This window comes from Narcine bancroftii, chromosome 1 (assembly GCF_036971445.1).
Source record: "Narcine bancroftii isolate sNarBan1 chromosome 1, sNarBan1.hap1, whole genome shotgun sequence".
Lineage (NCBI taxonomy): Eukaryota > Metazoa > Chordata > Chondrichthyes > Torpediniformes > Narcinidae > Narcine > Narcine bancroftii.
This window is the reverse complement of record NC_091469.1, coordinates 321030026-321054374: the sequence shown is the minus strand read 5'-3', so window position 1 is coordinate 321054374 and position 24349 is coordinate 321030026. Positions and strand designations below refer to the sequence as shown.

The following is a 24349-nucleotide window of genomic DNA, read 5'->3' as shown; positions in this document are numbered from 1 at the left end:
GGCGACCCAGGTGCTACAGTTTAAAAGGGGCTAGTGTTTCCTAAGATGATATTTCTTTTAAGTTTGCCATTCTTGCTACACCATTTCATTCAGATTTGGCTCTGGGTTCGGCTACTTTTTGAGACATGTAGAACGGTAACGGGCCATTTTGGCCCACGTGTCCATGCCACCCAATTTACACACAATTAAGCTATGATCCCCAGTACATTTCGAATGCTGGGAGGAAACAGGAACCCCTGGGGAGAACGTACAAACTCCTTACAGACAGCACCAGATTCGAACCCGGATCGCTGGCACCAGACCAGAAACGACCACCCTCCACTACACATCAATGGAGAGAGTGAAGGGCACCAAATCTCTTGGTAAAACACAGAATTCTGTGGGCACCTTGGAGTTCACTGAACTAGTGACCGATCATGGGCACTCCACATCTCCTCACTTGTCAGGAAGGCCCAACAGCGACTGCGCTTCCTGAGAAGACTGAAGTGGGAAAGGCCCTCGGTCACCATCATGCCAACCTTCTACAGGAGCTCCATAGAGAGGATCCTGGCCGGCTGCATCACAGTGTGGAACGGTTGCTCCAGAGAAGTGGATCAGAGGTCATTCCATGGGATCATAAGGGCAGGAAAGAGGAGTCTTCCCCCCCTTCCCCCCCCTCCCCCACCACCACCACCTTCACTCATCGATTTGATCTACCAGAATTGTTAATTGAAGACAGCATGCAAACTCATTGAGGACCCCTTCCATCCTGCACACAGCATCTTTTATCTGTTCCCGTCGGGGAAGAGATACAGGATGATCAGAGCCAGCACCACCAGCCTGAGGAACAGTTTCTTCCCCATGGGCAGTGAGAATGCTGAACGAGCAAAGGAACGGCTCACACTAACCATCTGAGACTCTCATACTCATGAAACAATATTTATTTATTTGTATAAATGAATGCATGTCCTGTGTATGTATTGTGTGTCCGTCTGTGTTTTATGTCTGGTTGTTTGTCTGTATGTTTTGCACTTTTGACCTGTGAACACTCTTTCATTTGTACAGTCAGATGACAGTAGTCTTGACCGTGTTAGCATTGCACTGACTGCTAAGCGAACCTTGCCACCCCAATTTGGAGAAAGGCAAGGCAGTTCTCCCTGGAGTCTGGGCAATATAATGTTGCTGCTCAGTGCAGGTGAGAGATCATTAGTCACAGGGAAGCAGGTAAAAGAATTGGAGAGCTGGCAAGGCTCAGTGGGCAGAATGGTTGTCTTCTGTGGCAACAGGAAATATAAATGTGAAATTCCCAATAATGATTTCCAAAGGCCAATTATTGGGTCATTGTTTTGTCACTGTATCTTCGAACCAGGCAGTGCACTAATTCGAATATTGCATTTCGAGTTTGACATAAAGATCAAAGGTAAATTACTCACTGCAAACTACTTTGTGACATACTCAGCTCATTAAAAGTGCGATGTGAATGAAGACCTGGAGTGACAGGAGAGTTCAGTAACTTTCACTGGCGTCATGGAATAATCTCACTCTCGCCATTCTCTTCTGTGCAAGCAGAAAGTTTACATTTTTAGACTGATGAAGAGATAAAGTGAGAATACTGTGCATAATTAAAGAGAAGTGCTGAGTTGGAGCACTGATGGGGTTTTCCTGTCGATGCCATTTTGTAAGATAGTCTTCTCAAATTTCCATCGATTGCCTCTGCACGAAGGTCTTTGCCAACTTATTATTATGGTAATTGGACATGAATTTCATATTCAAATATATTCAGCCATCAGAAAAATGATCTAACATTCTGGTTAAATTGTAGCTTCTATTCCATGAGCACTAATGTGCGCTGATTGCATTTTGCAGTCAGGAGACACAGAGTGAGCCGAGTTAATAGTCATCAATTGATTTAGCACAGAATTACTTTGAGAAACTGCTTGTCCTTCTGTCATGAAATCAGAGAATCATGGCAGAGGTTTGGTCCTGGAGTTCGGGCAGTCAATGAATCCAGTGGGGGTCTGCGCTGACGCAGAGGCTGCGGGAGTGCTGGAGGAGAATCCACGGGCACTCAGTGACTCCGAAGGGATTTTTGTTTTTGTTTCTCTTTCTCCTGTCCTCTACGAGGGTGCCTTATGGGACACAGAAGGGAATTTCATGTAATATTACGTGTTCTGCACAATTACATGACAATGAAAGAATCTTGGATCGTGAATCTTCACAGTGCAGGAGATGTTTGTCCCCTCAATATTTTGATTTCCATTTAATTCCATTCCATTGCTCAATTATCTCCACATGGACCTGAACAACTTCCCCCATTAGGTCTCAGAATGCCAGTTGGCTGCCCATTTCACCCTTCCCTAAATTTGATTTCTGTTTTCATCGTGGACTCGATTCCTCTTTTGACGTGAGTCGCAGTGTGGTAAAAATCAGCAATTTAAACTTGGCAGAATAATCTCTAGTCTCACGCAGAATGTGTGACAACCAGCCCTCACTCAGTAAGCTCCCACGAGCAGTGATCTGTTGTGGTGAAGTGCTATTTGTCAAGGGGAAATGATTGTGAGCTGGATGCAATGTCACATCAGAGCCCAAATAATAACTCTTTTCTGTTTGCTGGCGTGAAATTTCTGGCCAACCTTGATAACTTCCCAGCACTTGAAGAGAGGTTGGGGTGGGGGGGGTGGGGTCATGACTGAATGTGGACCTGGAGACCTACCTCCATCGCAAGTATTAGTTTGAGGGTCAACACAATGGGCAGTGATAAGGGGAGGTGGGAGACCAGTTTAAGCTTAATTTTTTTTGTCACAAAATACCCAGTCAGTGAAAAGGGTACTTCAGAACTATTTCTAACGTTGCATACACCTATGTATAAAGCACAATTTGCAGAGTAAAGGATTACAGTGAAATGGAAGATCAATTACACTGGACAATGAAGGTCTTAGCTCAAATTCAATTTTTTAAAGATTTGGACGTACAGCACACATAGCCCTTTCAGCCCATGAACCCATACTGGCCAATTACACCCAATTACACCCAATTCTCCTACAACCCTCATGCAGGATAACCTGAAAGATGACCGCCAGGTTGGATCAGCGGTAAAGAAGGCAAATGCTGTGTGGGAATTCGTTTCAAAAGGGATAGTGTATAAGAATAAAGAGGAGTTGATGAGACTCTATGGGGCACTGGTGAGACTTCATTTGCAGTACAGGTACACGATCCTTTATCTGGAACCCTTGGGGGACAGTGTGTTCTGAATTTCGGATTTTTCCGGACTTTGGAAAGCCCACCCAAATTGTGCTGCCGTATCCACCCCCACCTTCCAGTCACCCAACCGCCTCCCCAAGTGCCAGTTTCTCAGCCGCCCAGTTGCCTCTCCCAAACGCCAGTCCCTCAGCCACCTCCCCCAAGCACCGCTCTCTTGGCCACCTCTCCCAAACACCAGCCCCTCAGCCGCCTCCCCCAAGCGCCAGTGTCTCGGCCGCCTCGCCCAAGCACTGGCCACCTCCCCCAAACGCTGGCAGCCTCCCCAAGCACCGGTCCCTCGGCCGCCTCCCCCAAATGCTAGCCATCTCCCTCAAGCACCCATCCCTCGGCCGCCTCCCCAAGCACCGGTCCCTCAGCCACCTCCCCCAAGCACTTGCCGCCCAGCCGCCTCTCTCTCCACTTACCGGATTTTGGAGCTTTCCAGATTTTAGATGTCCGGATAAAGGATTGTGTACCTGTATTGTGTGCAGTTTTGGGCTCCCTATCGAAGAAAGGATATAGCAAGGTTTGGAGAGGGTACAGAGGAGATTTACCAGAATGATTCCAGGAATGAGAAGGATAACATTTGAGGAACACTTAGCAGCTCTTGGATTCTATTCATTAGAATATAGAAAAATGAGAGGGAATCTCAGAGAAACATTTTGAATAATGAATGAGTTGGACAGAGTGGATGTAAATAAGATGTTTCCCCTGTCGGGTGATTCCAGGACAAGAGCGCACAGTCTGAGAATTGAAAAGTACCAATTTACAACAGAGATGAGGAGAAATTTCTTTAGCCAGAGGGTAGTGGATTTGTGGAATTGGTTGCCACATGGAGCTGTGGAGGCCGAATCATTGGGGAAATTTAAAGGGGAAATTGATAGGTATCGAATTAGTCAGGGTATCATGGGATATGGGGACAAAGCCGGAACTTGGAACTAGATGCAAGAACAGTTTAGTTCAGGGAGGTTCCATGGGCCTGCTTCTGTTCCTTTTTCTTGCGATCTTGTGACCCCCAGTACATTTTTGAATGATGGGAGGAAACCAGAGCCGCTGGGGGAAAACCCACATAGACATGGGAAGAACGTACAAACTCCTTACAGACAGCGTGGGGTTCTAAATTCTGTCCTGATCGCTGGTGCTGTAACAGCATTAAGCTAACCACTATGCCAACTGTGCCGCCTTTCCTGAACACTTTTGGGTGTATTTTATAGATTTTGGGCTGCTGATCACAAAAATTGCCATAGAATTTTCCCATCCCGTACTGTTTTTAGATACAGACTATTTTCATGACTTCCTGTCATATTTTAAGTCTCTTTCAAGCAGACAAACCATGAAGTGCAAAAGGTAATTGAAAATTTATTTTTCGCATTTGCACTCGGACTCCTTCCCTGCTGATCTTGGTACAGTCAGTGACGAACACAGTGAAAGGTTTCACCAGGACATTGTGCAGTGTCGAGTCAACTGGAATCTGTCAATGCTGGCCAATTATTGTTGGACACTGACATGAGAGGCCTCAGATGCTGAGTACAAAAGAAAATCCGCAGCAAAACATTTTTAGGTCAGTTGAACTTATGCAATGAGTCCGCATCATGATGTGATTAAATGTGCTAAATTCAATAAACGTTAATTTAATGTTTCTCCAACTTCCTACACAATACAGCAAATCTGAAATTATCTTTGTGTTTATCTTGAATTTCTCTATCATTATCCCCAATGTTTTTTTTTTCAGGAAGCAAACCTTTTAAAAAAAATTGTTATCCAGTGTTAGCAACAAGCAAGCACAGCATGAGAACTCTGCCATTATGGGATTCATTCAGAAGCTTGATAGTTTCAGGAAAGAAATTGTCTCAAAGCCTATTGGTGCGTGTTGGCAGCACTTGGGTCACCCTCCTGACACCCGGTTGCAATTATTGGAGCAAAGGTGCTGGAAGCGCCTTTCAAATCGCAGGGGGATCTACCCATTAAATCATCTATCCGGCAATTTAAGGAGGATCCCGCCCCCATAATGATGAGTCACACACTCACCAGAAGTACCTCACAATGTGCAGATGCCGGCTGCCCAGTGATGCATGCATGCAAGCGCTGATGTCACCGGAATAAGCGGATCAGCCATTTTTGTTTTTAAATCAACCGTGGATGAGACCTGGGTAAGTTTAAATGGGTTCCCTGACTACCTCTGAGGTTGAACAGGTCAGACCCTTTCTAACTGCTGTGTAACTGGGGTGCCAACCAGGCAAATTGCCGGGTTAACCCATTTTACATGGCAGTTTGAAAGGGACTAATGTATCAGGGGCCTGCTCAGTCTTTCAGTATGTTGGCTGCCTTTTTTGAGCCAGAGAAGATGCAGATGAAATGGAGGGAAGTTTTCATTAAGCTCTGAGCTGCATTCATCTCCTTTGCAGCTTCTGACCTTGAGCAGAGCAGCCACTGTACCATGCTGCGATCCAACCAGAATGCATGGAAAGTATTCAATAGGGAAATACTCCCACATGCCCTGTCCATGATAAACCCTCCGCAAATTTCACTTTCACTGAGAGACCTATTATTTAACCATTCATTTAATTGCTGTTTGTGGAAGTTTTGCTGTTCACAAATTTCTGTTGCTTTCCTGACATTTTAAAGCCTTTAGGATATCTTAAGTCATGACAAAAAGATTTATAAACATTTGCACCTGGCTGCTTGATTTATTTGTCTGGGCCTGATCCATCTGTAAAGAAGCAAAGTTTTTTTTATATGTCATTGGGAAAGTAGGAAAAGGAACAAAGGGTAGACTCGGAAGAGCTGGCATTAGATCAGTGATTTTCAACCTTTTTTCTTTCCATTCACACCCCACTTTAAGTAATCCCTAGTTCATCGGTGGTCTGTGATTAGTAAGGGATTGCTTAAGGTGGGATGTGGGTGGGAAGGGAAGGTTGAGAACCACTGCTCTAGACCCAATTGTGACTGAGATATTTTGCTTGAGAAAAATTGTCATTAGCCCATTTCCTTTAGAGTTATGAAACCATGCACATGACGAGTCAATCAGGTACAATTAAAATAGTGGATTTCAAACTTTTTCTTTCCACCCACATCCCACCTTAAGCAATCACTTACTAATCACAGAGCACTGATGGCATAGGCAATACTTAAAGTGGTGTGTGAGTGGAAAGAGAAAAGGTTGAGAACCACTGCCTTGTACAATGTGCAGCAGGTAAGCGATGGGGAAAATGAATGTATCTATTGCATAAATAATTTTTAAAGATTAAAGTCCCTGTCACATAAAAACACATTTCAAGTTATCATGATGAATTGGAACAGAATCATCCAACTGTGCTTCTCCAGATATTACAAATGTTCTTGTCATGGGTTCTTTGTTTAGTGAAGAGCATTGTTTTTATAGACTAACATGAGAAGAATTTAAAATTGAAGACTTTGCTTCGAAAATATCTAACACAAGAGGACTGTTAATTCCGAGTCAGTAACTGTCAAATGACTTGACCCATTCAGTGGAGTTTATTCCCAATGAATAATTTGCTGAAAGTTGGTCCATACCTGAGTTAACATTCGAGGAATGATGCAGATTTGATGCCTGGTTTGTGTGGTCTCAGCCTGCTGCAAATGGTCAGTTTTAATGTGGTTCACTCAGTATTTTCACCCTCTCAGCAGATGATTTGATCCTGTCCTAATCTGATTGAATTGTGTTATCCAACCGGTTCTTTCCATTCAGTGCCGAAGAGTTCCGAGTAGCACCATGTTTCATCTTTTCCTCCTCCTCTCCTCTGTCCGCCGTGTTATTGAGACGCCTTCCTATTTTTGCTTATACCTGAAAGAATGGCCCAGGCCTGAGATGTTGGCTAGCCTTTATTTCCCATGGGTGCTGCCGAGTTTCTCCAGAACATTTGAGCATGGAGGTCAAGTCCAGCATCTGCAGACTTTCTTCTTTAACCTCATCGTTTGGCTTGTTCATCTTGTTTGAAGAAGACCTTGCCATTTATCTTAAAGGGAATGGAGTAGTGCTTTGTGTTCTGGTGAACACTCCCCCCTTATTGACATCAAGATAATCATCTCCTTTAAAAAAATGGCGGCACTGCTGGACCTGACGTAACCCAGCGCTGGTGTGGACTCCAGAGAGCAGAGACACAGTGCTTCTCTGAAAGGTTCATCTACCTGGTTCTAATGCAGGCGGCTCTATACATGTGTTCAACGGCCCTGTTAAAGGAGCTGACAATGTAACCAAGGTGGGGGCACCTTTGCCTGGCAGCTGCCATAGCAGGTTGCCACTGCAGGGAGCAGGGCACCAGAAATGGGGAGAACACCTCCCCCCCACCCACCGCCCACCCCCATTTGAGAAGGAGAAGCAAAGGAGACGATCCAGCAGGACGGTGACCACAGCGGCAGACCATGCTGCGATCCAACCAGTATGATGCTCAGTGGCAGAGGGTCCCCCCCCTCCACCCCCCACAGGCTTCTGGTGATTTGTGATCGGCCCACCCGTGCGGGTGGGTATCAGAGCCATGCTGTATGACTAAATGTTTTTAAAATTTTAATTTAAAATTTATTGTTTTGGGTGTCAGGCAGTGCAAAGGGTGACTCTTTGTCTTACAGCAGGCAAAAGTGAATTTCATGTATATTATTTTTTGTACTGTTACATGACAATAAAACAATTCTTGAATGATTGTTCATCCAAATTCATCATTCTTTGAGATTAGCATGTCAAGTATCACTGATCCTACACGAAAGCAGGTGGACAAAGTGAAAGAGGTGTTGGTACCCATGGAGCCATAGAGCAGAAAGGAGCTGTTATCCAGGGAAACAGAGTGGATAACTAACGTAATCGTCTACTGATCTACTTTCACAGCAAAAACAACTGTTGCTCTAAAAAGGATGAGAATGAATGCCTTAGATGTAGGCACCTTTAAACAGCATTCAAGACTTTTACTTATCAATTCCATGCTGCTTTGCTTTAATGGCAAATTCTGCATTCCTTACTCTGAGACTGAATCCCTGCAGTTTTCCTTTGTTCACTTAATGATAGATTTCCTTTCATTGACACAATGATTCTTTTATAAATTCTACCCCATCCTGGATTTCTCTATGAGGTCAGGCAGAAAACATTGGCCATAAGCTTCAATTTAGGCACCTGACATTTGAATTTTTTTAAAATTTAGACCTACAGCACAGTAACAGCCCCTTTCGGCCCACGAGCCTGTGCAGATCCTTCATCCATTGAGCCCTTTGCTGGTCTGCTGCTGTGGTCACCGTACTGGAGGGTCACCTCCTCTGGCTTCTTCTTCTCAATGTGGGGTGTTGTCCGCCTGTCCGCTGCTTTCAGATTTCAGATTTATTTATTGTCAGAGTATATACATGTTATCACGTACAACCCTGAGGTTCCATTTACCTGTGAGCACGGCAGAATTACCACTAATTGGTAGTGCAAAAAATAAACTTTACACAGTGTATACATGTAAACAAATAAAGAACTCTAAACAGATAATGAATATGAATGTAAACAAACTGACTGTGCAATACAGAGAGAATAAAAAAGAAAAGAAAATCATTAAAGTGTCCTTAACTGAGTCCCTGATTAAGTTTGTGGTTGAGGAGTCTGATGGTGGAGGGGTAGCAGTTGTTCCCGAACCTGGTGGTGCAAGGCTTATGGTACCTCTGCCTCTTTTCTGATGGCAGCAACAAGAACAGAGAGGGTGGTCGATGGTGTGAATCCTTGATGGTTGCTGCTGCTCTCCAACAGCAGTGTTCCCTTCAGATGTACTCCAGTTTAAAGGCATCTTTCCTATTGTTGGGTGACCAGAACTTCATGCAATACACCAAGTCTGGTCTCGTCGATGTCTTGTACAGTCGTAACATGACATCCCAACTCCTGTGCTCTGTACCTTGACTAATGAAGACTAGTGTGCCATGTCACCTTCACTCACCCCACCCTCCCCTGTCATCAGTTTCAAAGAACTCTGCACCTCTACACTCTGGTGTTAAACTTTCTCCAGAGCCTTAATGCTGGATGTGTTGCTAGCATGGGAACTGGAAACAGATTAAGAAGATAACTTTGATCAACACTCTACAATTAAATTTTATTTGATTTGAATGGATTTATAATTTGATTTTAATTCTGAGATATAGCCCGGTAACAGGCCCTTCCCACCCATGAGCTGGCGCTGCCCAAATACACATATGTGACCAATGTCTTTGGAGCGTGTTTGTTAAAGAATACATTTAACGAATATGCTTAACAAAAGGTTAATGAATTAGGTGAGAATATAATTGTCTTGTAACATACGTGAGAATATGACTAACACCTACCCCCATGTAGTGAAGTGAACCTACGTGGGCCAGTATGGAAATTTACCTCTGCAAAGTACCTTTTTATTACAGAGAGCAACATGTAAACCGGGACTTGATAAATCTAAACAGAAATGAGAACAGGATCTGAATATTACAATTGATTTGTGTAGAGACTGCATGTCGAACACAATTAATGGGCGATACAGACTAGTACAGTATAATTTTTTACATCAATTATATATCACTCCGTGTAAGTTGCATGAAATAAAATTGGACTTATCAGATAAGTGTTTTAGGTGTGGTATGGAAGATGGTACCTTTCTGCATTCCCCATGGATGTATCCAAAATAAGAACATTTTGGGTGAAAATTTTGGGAGTTGTTGGGACAAATTACAAATATTGTATATCCGCAAAATCCTGATTTATTTTATTCGGGAATGTTGAGGGAACCAATCCTAAATTGTTCCTTTCACCTACTCAACAAAAGTTTGTGAAACTAGTATTGCCAGTGGCCAGAATATGTATTGCAGTCACCTGGAAGTTGAACTCTCAACTGGGCGTTGACAGACTGCATGCGGAAATACAAGCACCCTCTCCGTTGAAAGAAAAAATACATATATAATGTGAGAATTAAATATAATTACATTACCTACAAATATGGAGCCTATGATAGGTATTGAGGGTTAGTTTTATTCTTTTCTAATCGCCATTCTCTACGACCAGAGAGCACAGATAATATTTGATAGTTAAGTCCTCTGTGCTCCCTGGCCTGCCTGAGGACAATCCAGTGATTTTAACATTCTTTTTCTTCTTTTCCTTTCATATGTTATCATATGCAATTTACATGTATTGATTTGCTTTGGGTGGGGGGGGGGTGGTGTTAGGAAAAGGTTTTAGTTTTTAAGGAGGTATATATATATTTGTTTTGTACTCAGTATTAATTTGTATTAAAAATGATGTATGAAAACCAAAGTAAAGTATTAAAAAAAGAGATAGCAACTAGCACCAAGGATATCTTATTTGCCAGCTTGTCTGTTCACCATCGGGGAACATATCATTGTAAACACAAGAATTGCCAACTGTGTGAAATTTGTGTGAAACTTGTAGGGTCTCACTCAGACCCCTGCCCAATGGTGTTTAAAAACAGGATGAACACTCCGTATGCTTTGAGTGAGGCTCAGTGCAAATATTAAGTTACTGAACTCCTTCTTTGTACCCCTAACTCCTGCTAGCATTGTCAAAGCGGAATAAAGAAGCTGTTGTGTGCTTAATTGGTTCTGCTGTTCGTTTTATCACAGTGCAGGCTGACTTTGACCGTAGGAGGAAACTGAAGCTTCCATGCAGACCTGGGGAGAATGTGCAAACTTGTTGCTGACAACAGAAGATTCCAACGTCAGTCACTGGTGCTGGACAAGCATTGCAATGAGTGTCAAGCTAACTGTGTCGCCACAGGTAGTGTTGTGGTTAGCACAACGCTACACAATTCGGGTTGAAATCTACTGCTTTTATTAAGAACGTAGAAAAGCTGTGGCGATCCCACATCCCAGATTATGTTCAGACCTCTGATGCTTGTGAGACATGTGTGATGGTATCTGCAGGATTTAAATATTTACAAAATATGCAGGCTTTTGATGAGGGTAACAGCACAAGTGGAATCAGGACATTCTTGACTTGGTGGCCATGACCAAAACACCGATATTGTCAGCATTCTCCGTTTCCGTCTTGTCCACCTTGTCTTCCTTTACGAAGCAGCTGAACCATCAACATCCTTTAGATCATCCACACTGTTAGGGGCAAGAAAAGGAGTGGAATCATATGATAAGAGGAGCTAGGGAGGGCGATTGACTGGGGGAAGACACTGTAGTGTTGAGTGCCACTCCAGTCTGACTAATCAATGTCAGAACTCTTAACTTTTGCTCAAACTTGATGGAACTAGCATGGTTGCTGACCTCACCACCTGATGAAATAGTGTTCTTCCTTTCAATGCATGGAAACAAAATTTATTAGCTTGCTTTGACGTGAAACATGAGGCATAAAGAATGATACCAAGGTTTAAGATGATTAAATAATGGGGATATGCTGCATTAGCTTGGCTTGTATTCTCTGGAGGGTAAAAGAATGAGGCATGATCTGATTGACATGTTCAAAATGGAGTGATATTGATTATATTAATGTTTTATTTTACTGTAGAGAATTGATTCAACGTGGAATTTTAAATTGGATATTGCATATGTTAAAATTTAATATTTAGCGTTGATTGAAAACAAGATTTACATATTTGAATTTGCTATTATGTGTTGGTTTAAGTACTATTTCTAGAATTTTTTCTGAAATATTTATTCTTTTTTTCTTTTAAAGTTTTTATTTTGTGGGGGGGGCTTAATTTTTTCTCTTTTTTTAGGTTTCTGGGTTTTTTTTTCTTTTTCTTTCTATTTTCATCTTTAAACTTGTAAAAGCCATGTTTGATTAATTGTGAATGAAATGCAATTGATTGTATGGCATCTATAAATAAATAAGTAAGATTGAGGAAGTTAACCCAGAATAGTTTACTTCCATCATGAACAGGAGCAGGAGGCGGCGATTTGGCCTGTTGAGGCTGCTCTGCCATTCAATAGGATCGTCGCTGATCTGTCTGTGGAATCATTTCCGCCTCACTCTCTTTTCCTTCTTACCCTTAATTCCCAAAGTTTGTCTGCACTTCACATATATCCAGTGAGGTAGCTTCCACTGTTTCCTTAGGTCATGAATTCCACATACTCGTCACTCTCTGGGAAAAGCAGTTCCTCCTTATCTCTGTCCCCAGTTGGCTCCCTTGAATCTTGAGCCTATGTCCTTGAATTCTAGTCTCACCTACCAGTGGAAACAATGTTCCATCTGCGATTTTAATCTATCCCTTTTATAACTATAAATTTTTCTACAAGATCTCCTCTCATTCTTCTTAGTTCCAGGGAGTCCAGACCCAGCTAACTCAATCTCTCCTCATTGGCTAACCCCCTTATCTCTGAAATCATGCCTGGTGAATCTCCACACCACCTCCAAAGCAAGTACATCCTTTCTCAAGAAAGGAGATCAGAGCTGCACACAGTACTCCTGCAGATCCTCCCTGCTCTTAATTTCAATCCCTCCAGCAATGAAGCCCAACATTCATTTGCCTTCTTTATTCCCTTGTTGCTGCAAAGGAATTGCTCACACTAACCATCTGAGACTCTCATATGTACAAAACAATATTCATTTCGATGAAATACTTGTCCTGCATATGTATTGTTTGTCTGTATGTATGTGTTTATGTCTGGTTGTCTGTCCACTTGTTTTGCACCGAGGACCGGAAAATGCTGTTTTGTCGGGTTGTACTTGTGCAATCAGATGACAATAAACTTGCCCTGCAAACTAACATTTTTCAATTTATACACAAGTACTCTGGTCCCCCTGCACAACAACATGCTGCAATCTTTCACCATTCAAATAATAATCTCATCTACTATTTTCATTCCAAAGGATATGATCTCTCATTTCCCAAAATTGTATTCTATCCACCAGACTCTTGCCTATTCATTTAACCTATCTATATCTCTCTGTAGTCTCGCCACACAATATGCCTTTCCACTCAGCTTAGTGTCATCAACAAATTTACTTGATACTCTGTCCCTTCTTCCAGATCATCAATTTCTATCGTAAACATTTGCAGGCCCAGCATCGACCCCTGCAGTAGGTCGCACACCACTCATTCTGAACCAGAGAAACGTCCATCTGGGAGACATAATAAACTTAGAATCTGGCCAATGTTCATCTACCATAGAAGTCCAAAAATCCAGAAGCCAGAAATCTGAATGACCCGAGAATCTGGACTTTTTGAAAAGTCATTTGAAATTTAGTGGACTTTTGTGTGAGTGCGTGTATGTGTTAGCGCCACAGATGCATAGCAGCAAACACAGAAAGCATATGTATTGATAAACCCATGATAATGTATCCTATAGTAGATAATCTTCAAGGTGTGAATAGAAAGAAGAACACGTTGAAATTGAGTGGCAAACTTGAAATAATTCAAAACTAGAATATGGTGTGAGCAATACTGTTCTAATGGAAACAAATGATATCAGAAAATCCACAATTTAGGATATAAAAAAGTGACTGCCGAAAATTCCATGGAAAAGGTTATTAATTTGGTGAAACAGAACAATAGCTTCAGCCTTCATGACCTCGTGCATGCGCACATAGTGCAGAATAATCTTATCACAAAGAAATTACAAAGTCATAAACAGGGTAATAAACAAAAGTATTTAAAGATGCGTCAAGCAGTGCAGCAGATGCAGGAGAAGCTGCAAGTGTTCGGTCCACCAGCCGTGCAACTTTATTCCAACTTAAATTTGAACTTTAAAAGTCATGTCAGAGAACCCAAAAAATCCAGACTGATCCAAATCCCGAGCAGTCTGGATTTTTGGACTTCTACTCTATTAGGCATTTGGAAAATTGTTACCCCAGGCTTGGTGATCATGTATAACAATTTTATACCATGCTTGCAGCCTCGCTTGAAGACCAACAATGAAAAACTTGGTTTATGTGATTTTCCTGTCTTAGTGGATGAATGAAAGTGATACTCAACTCCAGACCCCATTAGGAAAATGCACCTGGCAGCAAATTTTGGGGATATTGGAAGTTCTGAGCTGTAAAAGCAAGTCTGGCTAAGTTTAAAAAATTGCAAAACGTATAGAGAAACTGAAGCCATTCCCTGAAGCCAAACTGAGATGAGCACATGCATGGAGGAGCTCAGGGGCAAGAAATGGGTCAGCATTTATTTGGAGTGTGTAGATATGTTATTCAGTAACATTGTAGCAATTCAGTCATGTGTGAATGGAAAGAAATATTCTTATTGGTAGAATTGGGCTCCAATACTGAGCACCATGGAACAGAATGACGGGAAGCACAGTTAGCACAACGCTGTTACACCGCCAGCGATCGGGACCGAGGTTCAAATTCATGCTTTGTTTAAGGAGTTTGTACATTCTCCACATGTAGGCATTGGTTTTGCTCGGGGGCCCCCATCTCCTCTCACTATTCAAAACGTACTGGTCAATTGGGTGTAATTGGACAGCACGGGCTCGTGGCCAAAAGGGCCTGTTACCGTGCTGTCTAAACTACAAAAAGGACACCCCACTTGATGACTTGAACCAAGCACCATCAGAATATTTCAGACCCACAATTTGATGTTCACAATCAGAGGCTAGGAGAGACCATTGATGATAATATAGTGAGTCTGAGGAATTTAGCAAGCTAGTTAAATTCTACAGCATACTTAGACCTATTAGTAACTGGGGTAATTGAAGATTGAATACAGGCTGAGAATGAACATGCAGTTCCTCCTTATGAGAAGATATTGTGAATGGAGAAACTTAGAGAAAACAAAAACTGCAAAGGGAGGACCAGCATCAGGATCTTTGACGTCCATCAGTGCCTGATGACAAAGGCACTGGGAGCAGTTTCAAATGGATATGGCCAATCACAGGAAAACTGTGGGTCACATGATTGTAGAATTGCCCATTTTCTCATGCTTGCGAAAAGCAGCCTACTACGAAGGTGTATTAGCACCACGCCTTTACAGCGCCAGTGGCGGGACCGGGGTCAAATCCCACGCTGCCTGTAAGGGATTCTCCCCGTGTCTGCATGGGTTTTCCCCGGGGGCTCCAGTTTCCTCCCACCGTTCAAAAACGTACTGGTGATTGTAGGTCAATTGGGTGTAATTGGGCGGCACGGACTTGTGGGCCAAAATGGCCTGTTACCACGATGTATGTCTAAAAAATAATAAAATTAGACACCTGTCACCATTTTGTAGAAGCAAATGGACATGGCTGACATGGAGAACTCTAATTCACAGTTTGCTTAAAGTCAAAGAACTATGCCTGCTAAACGCCCCGAGAACTGCGTTGAGTATTGAAGTAGTTAATGATAATGTAGAGGAATCCCTATTGAAAGGTATTTGTGGCACCGATGGTGTTTGACAAAAAGACTGCAATTAGTTCACAGCAATTGTTAAATTAAGTGATCAGATCCACGATAATGAGTACAGATACTAGAGCAGACAGCTCAGTGATGGAATGAGATACACACAGGCACAACTCCCAACAAGATCCAGTGATGAGAAGTGATCTCGTGCTCTGTCAGGACAAATGCTGTGAATGCAGGGAGAAATTCAGTGAACCACGGCACCAGATAACAGCGAGGTCACACTGCTGCTAAAGTTAGCAGAATATGTCCCGATACTGATCATGTTAGAGCACATTTGAATAACATAATCTGGTGGACCTCAGTAGTCAGCAGGTCAAGGGAAGATGACCCTTCAAAATGACTTGATTTGACTTGGCACAGGGACTGGAAGGCAGAGATAACCCCAGAGCAGTTGGCTGGATCTGGAGCTCAATTGGCCGATGGTTTGGTCTGGTGTCTGTGTGGCTGCAGAGGCTTCAGGAGTGCTGGAGATGAATCCACGGACATTCAGTAGCCTCTTTTAAATGCAACACCTGGGTCGCCCTCTTGGGACCTGAGTGTGATTGCTGGGGCAAAGGTGAGGGAAGCCCCTTTTAAATCGCAGGGGGAAATCAACCCATTAAATCGCCAAGGCGGCGATTTAAGGGGGATCCCGCCCCTGCAATGATGCGTCACATACTCGCCGGATGTTCAGAAGCCGGCTACCTGGTGACGCACGCACGCATACGCTAATGTCATGGGAATAAGCGGGTTGGCAGTTTTCCTGTTCATATCGGCCATGGACAGGACCTAGGTAAGATTAATTGGGTTCCTCGGCACCCAATTCAGACCCTTTCTAACTGCTGCATAACTGGGGCGCTAATTGTGCAAATTGCCCAGTTAACCCCATTTTACACAGCAGTTTGAAAGGGCCTAGAGACTCCCTTCTCTTTTGCTTTTCCTATTGTTGGGGGCGCTGGGAAGTACTCATGGTGATTTCTTTTGCCTTATGGTAGAGAAACATTGAAGTACATCATGTATATCACATGAGAAATGAATTATTACATGACAATAAAAGAAACCTTTGAGGCTTTGGTTAAAAACTGAGAGAGGAATTCCCTGAGTAGGTCAGAGGTATAACCAGGAACCAAGAGACCGCAGATGCTCAAATTGGAAGCAAAACACCACCTGTTGCTGCAACTCATCAGGCCAATTGGCACCAGTGGGAGAAAAAGAAGGGTCATCATTTTGGGTCGAGACCCTTCATCAAGACTGGAGTCAGCATCAAAAAAGTGCATTGCCAAGTAGAATGGTTATGTGATACGGTTAAACTTTTTGAACACGACTTAAAGTTTTTAGAGAAAGTTCTTAAGAATAAATTGCCGATGGAACCAACATTATTTTTAAAATGTTCACAAGATTCACAAGACAAAGGAACAGGCCACTAGGTCCATCAAATCTGTTCCTTAAATCTACACTAAGCTACTCTGCACTAGTTCCAATTTCCGGCCTTTTCCCCATATCCCTTGATAACATCACTAATGAGATACTTGTCTATTTCTTGTTTAAATACTCCCAGTGATCTGGCTTCCACTGCTGTATGTGGCAGCGAGTTCCACAGATCCGCAAACCTCTGGCTAAAAAAGTTCTTCCTAATCTCTGTTTTATATGGATAACTTCTAATTTTCAGTCTCTGACCCTGTGTTGATCTTGAAATTGAGATTAAGTAGGTATCAAATTGTGTTTTTGAGATTAGCTTTCGCTGTATCGAGAAGATATGCAGCGATTACTTGGAAAAATTAGGTTGATTTAAGTTTGCATATGGAGTTGAGATCGTGTATTCCGTTGTAAAAAAATTATGTATAATTTGCGTGATAATCATTTCTTCTAACGGAAAGTTTGTAGCCCTTATCTGGGTTATGTGGGTTTAAAATTTGGAACTTTCTACAGCACGTTGAGGTGGTGTTACTCTACTCTGGGGCATTTAGATCTCCTTCTTCGTTCTCTCTTTTCTATCTTTGGGGTTTGAGTTTTAGGGAGATTGAGGGGTAGTTGGATGGGGGGGATGACGAACATGGTGGGGGGTAGGAAGGAGTTGTTATATATTCTACGTGTATTCTTCTATTAATCATTATATTCAAATGTATTTCAAGGTGTGGAGCTGCACAAATATTGTGAAAAGCATCGCAAAGGCAGACAGAGGAGCAAGAGCTTGGCTGTGAAAGTCTGGGCTCTTTGACTCCAAATAAACTTGTGCCAGGTCGTGTGTCTTAAAACACATGGTCTAAGGGCAAAATATATATTTGGATAGCTTTGTGGCTTGGCTTTGCGCTTCATTTTGATCCTGGTCTTTGTGGTGATACGACCACTATCCTGCTGCAGGGGATGATCTCTGTACCTGCAGGAAGACCACCTAAAGGGCTGACTCCGCCTGGTCGGCTGTCAATCAGACGACCTGAATCTAAACCTGAGCTGGCCCCTCCTGAGCCAGTCACGTGGGGAACCACCAAGGCATGAACTGGTGTTCAGACTTTTACTGGAATAAAGGCTGTCATCTGAGTTTTATGCTTGCTCACTGCTACCTCAGCACACCACAGCCTTTCTTGCTGTAGACCTTTTTTTCCCTCAGGAATTGTTTGCTTTCCTTTGATTTGGCAGTTTTTTTCAATGAGATAGATGTTGAACAATACAGGGAATGACCACTCAAGATATCAAGCACCACTGAGTCAGCTTCAAGGTGCTTTTACAGAAGCATTGCCCAAAGAGTGTTTCCAGATTTCAGATTTATTGTCAGATTACATACATGACATCACATACAATCTGAGATTCTTTTCTCTGCGGGCCGGCCACTTATTGGTAGTGCAAAAAAATCTGTAGACAGCGTATACATGTAAGCAAATAAAGAAATGTAAATAGATAACAAAAGTAAACAAATTGTGCAATACAGAGAGAATAAAAAATCAATAAAGTGCACAAGAGTCCATAAATGAGTCCCTGATTGAGTTTGTCGTTGAGGAGTCTGATGGTGGAGGGGGAGCAGCTGTTCCTGAACCTGGTGGTGCGAGTCTTGTGGCACCGACACCTCTTCCCTGATGGCAGCAGCAGAGCAGAGCACGTGATGGGTGGTGTGGATTCTGGATGATTACTGCTGCTCTCTGACGGCAGCGTTCCCTGTAGATGTCCTCAATAGTGAGGAGGGTTTTGCTTGTGAAGTCTTGGGCTGTGTCCACTGCCTTTTGCAGGGCTTTACCAGACTGTGCTGCAGCCAGTCAGGACATCTTCCATCTCATATCATTAGAAATTTGCCAAGGTTTCTGGTATCATACTCCGCTAACTCCTGAGGAAGTAGAGCCGCTGATGTGGTTTCTTCATGATGCCATTAGTGTGTTAGGTCTAGGAAAGATCCTCTGAAATAGTTACTCCCAAGGACCTAAATGTGCTCACCCTCTCCACCTCTGATCCCCCAATAATAACTTCATTGTAAACCTCTGGCTTTCCCTTCTTGAAGTCAACAATCAGCTCCTTTGTTTTGGTGACAATGTGCGAGGTTGTTGTTGGTGCACCATTCAGCCTAGTTTCCAATCTCCATCCGATATATTGACTCATCTCCTTCCTTTATACAGCCCCCTATTGTGTGGTATCATTTGCAAATTTGTAAATGGTGTTAAGCCACTTGGTCATGGGTGTAAAGTGAGTAGAGCAGGGGGCTAAGAGCACAGTCCTGTGGTACTCTGGTACAGCTGGAGATTGTTTCCAGGAGAGAAATAGAGATAAGGTCAACATGCCAAAGATTCATTGAGAAACCGCACAAGACGGAGGAGCCTGAATGTGTATGGATGCAGAGGCACAGCAAGGGAATGCAAGGCTCTGATTAGACTGGCATACGTCTGAATGAAAGAGGATAGAAATAAAGTCCACAAGACAGGAAGCTATGCTTTTTCTTAATCAGAAGTAACTAAAGAATGTAGACCAAGATGAAAATCAATGTGCTACTTATATGGGTCATAAACTCAATCTACTGGAGGGTTCAGAGAAAAGAGGTTCAGGGCAAAGAGATGCCACGAGTAAATCTTGAGAAAACAATGAGCCTGTAATGTGCCTATAATTTCTTTGCTTCTACAAATTAATATCCACATTTCTGACTGTCAGTTCAAGTTTATTATCATCCAATTGCATAAGTGCAGCCCTCGGTGCAAATCATTCAGACACACAACCACACATAACACGCATGCAGGCAAGCAATACATACGCAGGACAAGCATTCATCGATAGAATTAAATTAATAAATATTGTTTCGTGAATGTGAGTTTCGTACTTCCTTTGGTCGTTCTGGATTCTCACTGCCTGTGGCAAGAAGCTGTTCCTCAGCCTGGTGGTGCTGGCTCAGATATTTCTGTATCACTTTCCTGACAGGAGCAGCTGAAAGATGCTGTGTTCGGGGTGGAAGGGGTCCTCTATAATTTTGAGTGCCCTTTTCAGACAATGATTCCAGTAGATCACGTCGGTGGGAGGTGGGGTAGGGGGAAGACTCCAGTGATCCTCTCCGCCACTCTTATCACCCCATAGATTGACCTCTGATTCATTTCTCTGCAGCAACTCACACTATGATGCAGCCAGCCAGGATGATCTCGATAGACATGATGGTAGCCGGTAGCCTTACCCGCCTCAGTCTTCTCAGGAAGTGCAGTCGATGTTGCACGTTCCTGACAAGTGAGGAGATATTGTGTGTCCATGATAGATCACCTGGTCCTCCTGAAGTCCACGAAGATCATTTGTCAGACTAGCACATTTATTCTTTTTGAAAAACACATCTATGTTTACAAGGCCTTCATCAATGTCCAACATATCCTGAAGTTCATTGTTTTGTGGCAGAGTCACAGTGCAAACATTCATATAAACCATCTTATAAAAATAAATAAAAATAGTGCATGAAAAGTCAAAGTCAGGTAGTGTCTTTGGTTCATTGATTATTCCATATCTGATGGTAGCGGGGAAGAAACTGTCCTTGTGCCACTGAGTGCTCGTCTTTAGCCTCCTGTACCTTTTTCCCAATGGTAGCAGAGTGAAGAGGACATGGCCTGGGTGGTGGGGCTCCTTGAGAATAGAGGCTGCTTTCTTAGAACACCGCCTCATGTAGATGTCCTCAATGGAGAAGTCTCCTCTTCCCTCCCTCCCTTTCACATGGCCCACTCCTTCTATGACTCCCTTGTCCACTCCTCCCTCCACACCAACTCTTTTTATACGAAGGGCTCTGGCCCGATATGTCAGTAAAATATCTTTACCTCTTATGAACACTACGAGACCAGCTGGGTTCCTCCAGCATTTATGTGTGGGCTGCACTACAGTCACAGCGTCCACACACTCTCATGTTTCATTTCATCATTGCAGATATGTTGGCTGTACGTTCTTTGTTCATTTTTTAAAAGGGGAAGTACATGGTATATTTCTAAGATCGGTTTAGAAATATTGCCAAATTGAGCACAAAATAAATACAGAGAATGTTGGAAACCTTTAGTAGATCAGTCTGCTTCAATGAAAAGGGCAACAGTTAATGTTTCAGTCAAATGCCTTTCAAGATGGACCATTAACTCTGTTTCTTGTACCGTCGACGCTGCTTGGCCAGCTGCGAGTTCTCAGAATGTTGTGTTTTTATTTCAGATTTCTGTCATGTGCAGGCATTACGATTTCCCACTTTTACTGCTTTGAGGCGGTGGGGGGGGGGGTTCCTACCATCTTAAAAGACCGAAACGTGTCATTGTCTCTTGTAATGTGGTTTGCATCGTGCTTGCAGTTCAGTGGAAAATGGGCTGACACAGTGAATAGGTGTGTTTTATCTGATGCTTCATGACTAAGTGAATGAGCGACTGTAATAATCAGCTGTACAGGCCAGTTCAGGAGAATTCAAAATACAAGACCTTTCAGGGATGGCATACACCAAGGGTAATAGATGACCAGAAATGAAAATCAAAATTTGCAGATGCTGGAAATTTAAACTAAAAAGGGTGGTATGGTCGGCGTAGCGGTTAGCGCAACACTAATACAGTGCCAGCGATCAGGGTTCGAAGCCAGTGCTGTCTGAATGAGCTTATACATTCTCCCCATGTCTGTTCATGTTTCCTCCTTGTGCTCCGGTTTCCTCCCACCCTTCAAAAACATACCAGGGGCTTAAGTTAATGCAGTATAACTCGGTGACACAGCCCGTTACTGCGCCGTAGGACAATACAAAATAATACAGGAAATACTTCACAGTATGGGCCACACCTGTGGGAAAAGAAACATTTCAGGTTGAAGCTCTGAAGTCAGAACAAGAAATCCAGAATTGCCTTATCCAACAGCTGTGGATCCTCAGAAGATTTTGAGCATTCAGTCCTGAGATCACTCGGGTTTTGTGGAGTGATATATGCATGGGGATGGAATGAAGCTGGGCAAATGGGGTCATAGATCTGAATGACGAAGCAGGCCTGAGAGGCTATTACTGTGCAAGACATGGAAGGAAACAGTCCAAATGCATGCAAATGGGATTTGTATAGATAAGGAAGAATGGTTGGCATAGACATGGTGGGCAAAATAGTCTGTTCTCTTTGACATTGTTCACATATTCCTCCAACGATTATGGTATATGTCGGCGTATAAGACGGAATTGAACCTTAAAAATGCCACCCCAAAACCATATATGCCAAGTATAAAATCCAAACTTTAGTATCCTGTGATTTAGTGTGTCCTCCATGCCAATGAAGAACAACAAGTGTGATGAAGCAAGGTTAGTAGTGCTGGGACTTTTCACTTTGGAGTGTGGAAGGTTGAAAAGAGACTTGATAGAGGTCTTCTTGATTATGAGAGGCATAGATAGGGCAGACAACCAGCACCTGTTTCCCAGGGCAGGATCAGCAAACAGCAGAGGACATCTGTACAAAGTGAAGGGGAGAAAAGTTTAAGGGAGGCATCAGGGGTACGTTTTTTTTAACGCAGAGAGTTGTGGATTCCTGGAATGCCTTGCCAGGGATGGTGGTGGAGGCTGAAACATTAGAGGGACTTAAGAGTCGCTTAGACAGGCATATTGATGGAAGAAAAATAGAGGGTTATGCGGTAGAGAGAGTTTAGTCCTATTTTTTATGAGGAAGGAATATATGGGTCAGTGCAACTTCAAGGGCTGAAGGGCTTGAACTGTGCTGTATTGTTCTATGTTCTAACATAAAACACTCACATAACTCCTATAGTCTGACCAATAAATATTTTTCCACTGAAACATATGTTTGGGAACCTGGATTAATAGTGATATTATATTGAAACAATATCATGTGATTGCCTTCAGGTGAGGTTATGAAAGTGGCAATTGTGTAGTCGACTGGCTCGTTGAGAAACCCCCTTTAAACCAGTCTTGGATAAAATAGAGACCGAGGCGAATGTTATAATTCAAGTATTAATGACTATTTGAGTTAGATGAGCCAATGTAGGGTTAATGAATGTGGAGGAGGGGAAAGCAGTGATGAACGAGGACAGATGGAGAAGGCACCCCAGCATCCCCCACGTGACGGCAGTGTCTGACAAGGAAAAATCATTAATTCTCTCCGAGATCTGCAAACTGAGTAAAGAACACAAAGTGGCCTCAGAAGATATTACTCAGCGGCGAGCGACAGTGGAGAATAATGTGAAAGGTTTAACTGCTCAAATGGAAAAGCTGGAAGGGGAAACTGAAGGAAATGGAGGACAGAGTAACCTCAACAGAATGTGGCATGAGAAGGTTATCAAGTATCTGTTACACAGGGAGGCTCAGCTAGCAGAGAAATGCTTAGACCTGGAAAATAGGGTGTGACACAAGAAGCTGCGGATTTATGGAGTTGCAGATGGAAAAGAGAAAAAAAGTGATGAGATGGTAGGTGACTGAACTCTTAAAGAAATCAATCGAACTGCCAGAAGACTTAAATATCTGTCTAGGGAGAGCATATAGGTCCCTTGCAGACAAACTGAGAGAGGAGCAAACCCCACCATGATCTCCCATAGTCAGATTTTTAGGCTATTACACGAAAAATGTAATGTTGCAGCAGGTTTAGATAACATCTGAGGGGGGCCGAGTGTATTTTGATCCAAGACGACTCTCTAGAAATCCAGAGAAAGCGCATGGAGGTACGACAGGTGATTAAGCAACTGCGGGAGAAAAACATCAAAGCCAAGTATCCATTCCCAGCGCAGGTAGGTATTTTTCTAAACTCTGGAGTTTAAAGCTTTTAAGGCACTGACCGAGGCAGCGTCCACACTGGAGAAGATAGGGATCCTCATCAGAACGGATCCCAGAGGATCTAAATAGAGGACTGCTACAGGATTAAATCACAAAAATCTGTAGACACCGTGGTTGAAGCTAAAACACAAAATGCTGGAGAAACTCAACAGGTCAAACAGTGTCCTTTATGTAATAAAAGTTAAAATACTGAACTGACGTTTCGGGCCTGAGCCTTTCATCAAGGAATGAGAAAATGCCAACGAACAAAAGAATAGGGGGGAAGGGAGGGTGGCAAAGACAGGAGATAATAGGTGGATGAGGGGAGGGAGGGGACAGCAGCATTGAGGGGGTGGGGGGTGTAGAGCTCGTTGAAAGAATCAAAGACTTGTTGATCCAAACCAAGGCTTTTATTGGCAAAAGACAGGAGCTCTTCACAGGTGGCCGACCAGTCCGGAATGATCCGAGCTGGCTAGGGACACAACCCTTTAAGGCCCAGACAATAGGCGTGGCTAAGCTCTCAGCCAATCGCTGTAAGCACAGTCTAGATACTGTAACTATATACACTATATACATTGGTGATAGATTTGTACTATCACATTCACCCCTTCTTGGAGAACTGACCCTGGAAAAAAAACAAAAAAATGAGGGAGAGAATTAAAGGAAGGGGTAGGTTA

The 24349-nt window shown here is 43.0% G+C and overlaps 1 protein-coding gene across 12 annotated transcripts in view; it reads left to right on the top strand.

Annotated features, from left to right (window-relative positions):
• ctnnd2b (catenin (cadherin-associated protein), delta 2b) overlaps positions 1-24349 on the top strand; it is a 1542927-nt gene that overhangs the window by 613864 nt on the left and 904714 nt on the right. The window lies entirely within an intron of this gene.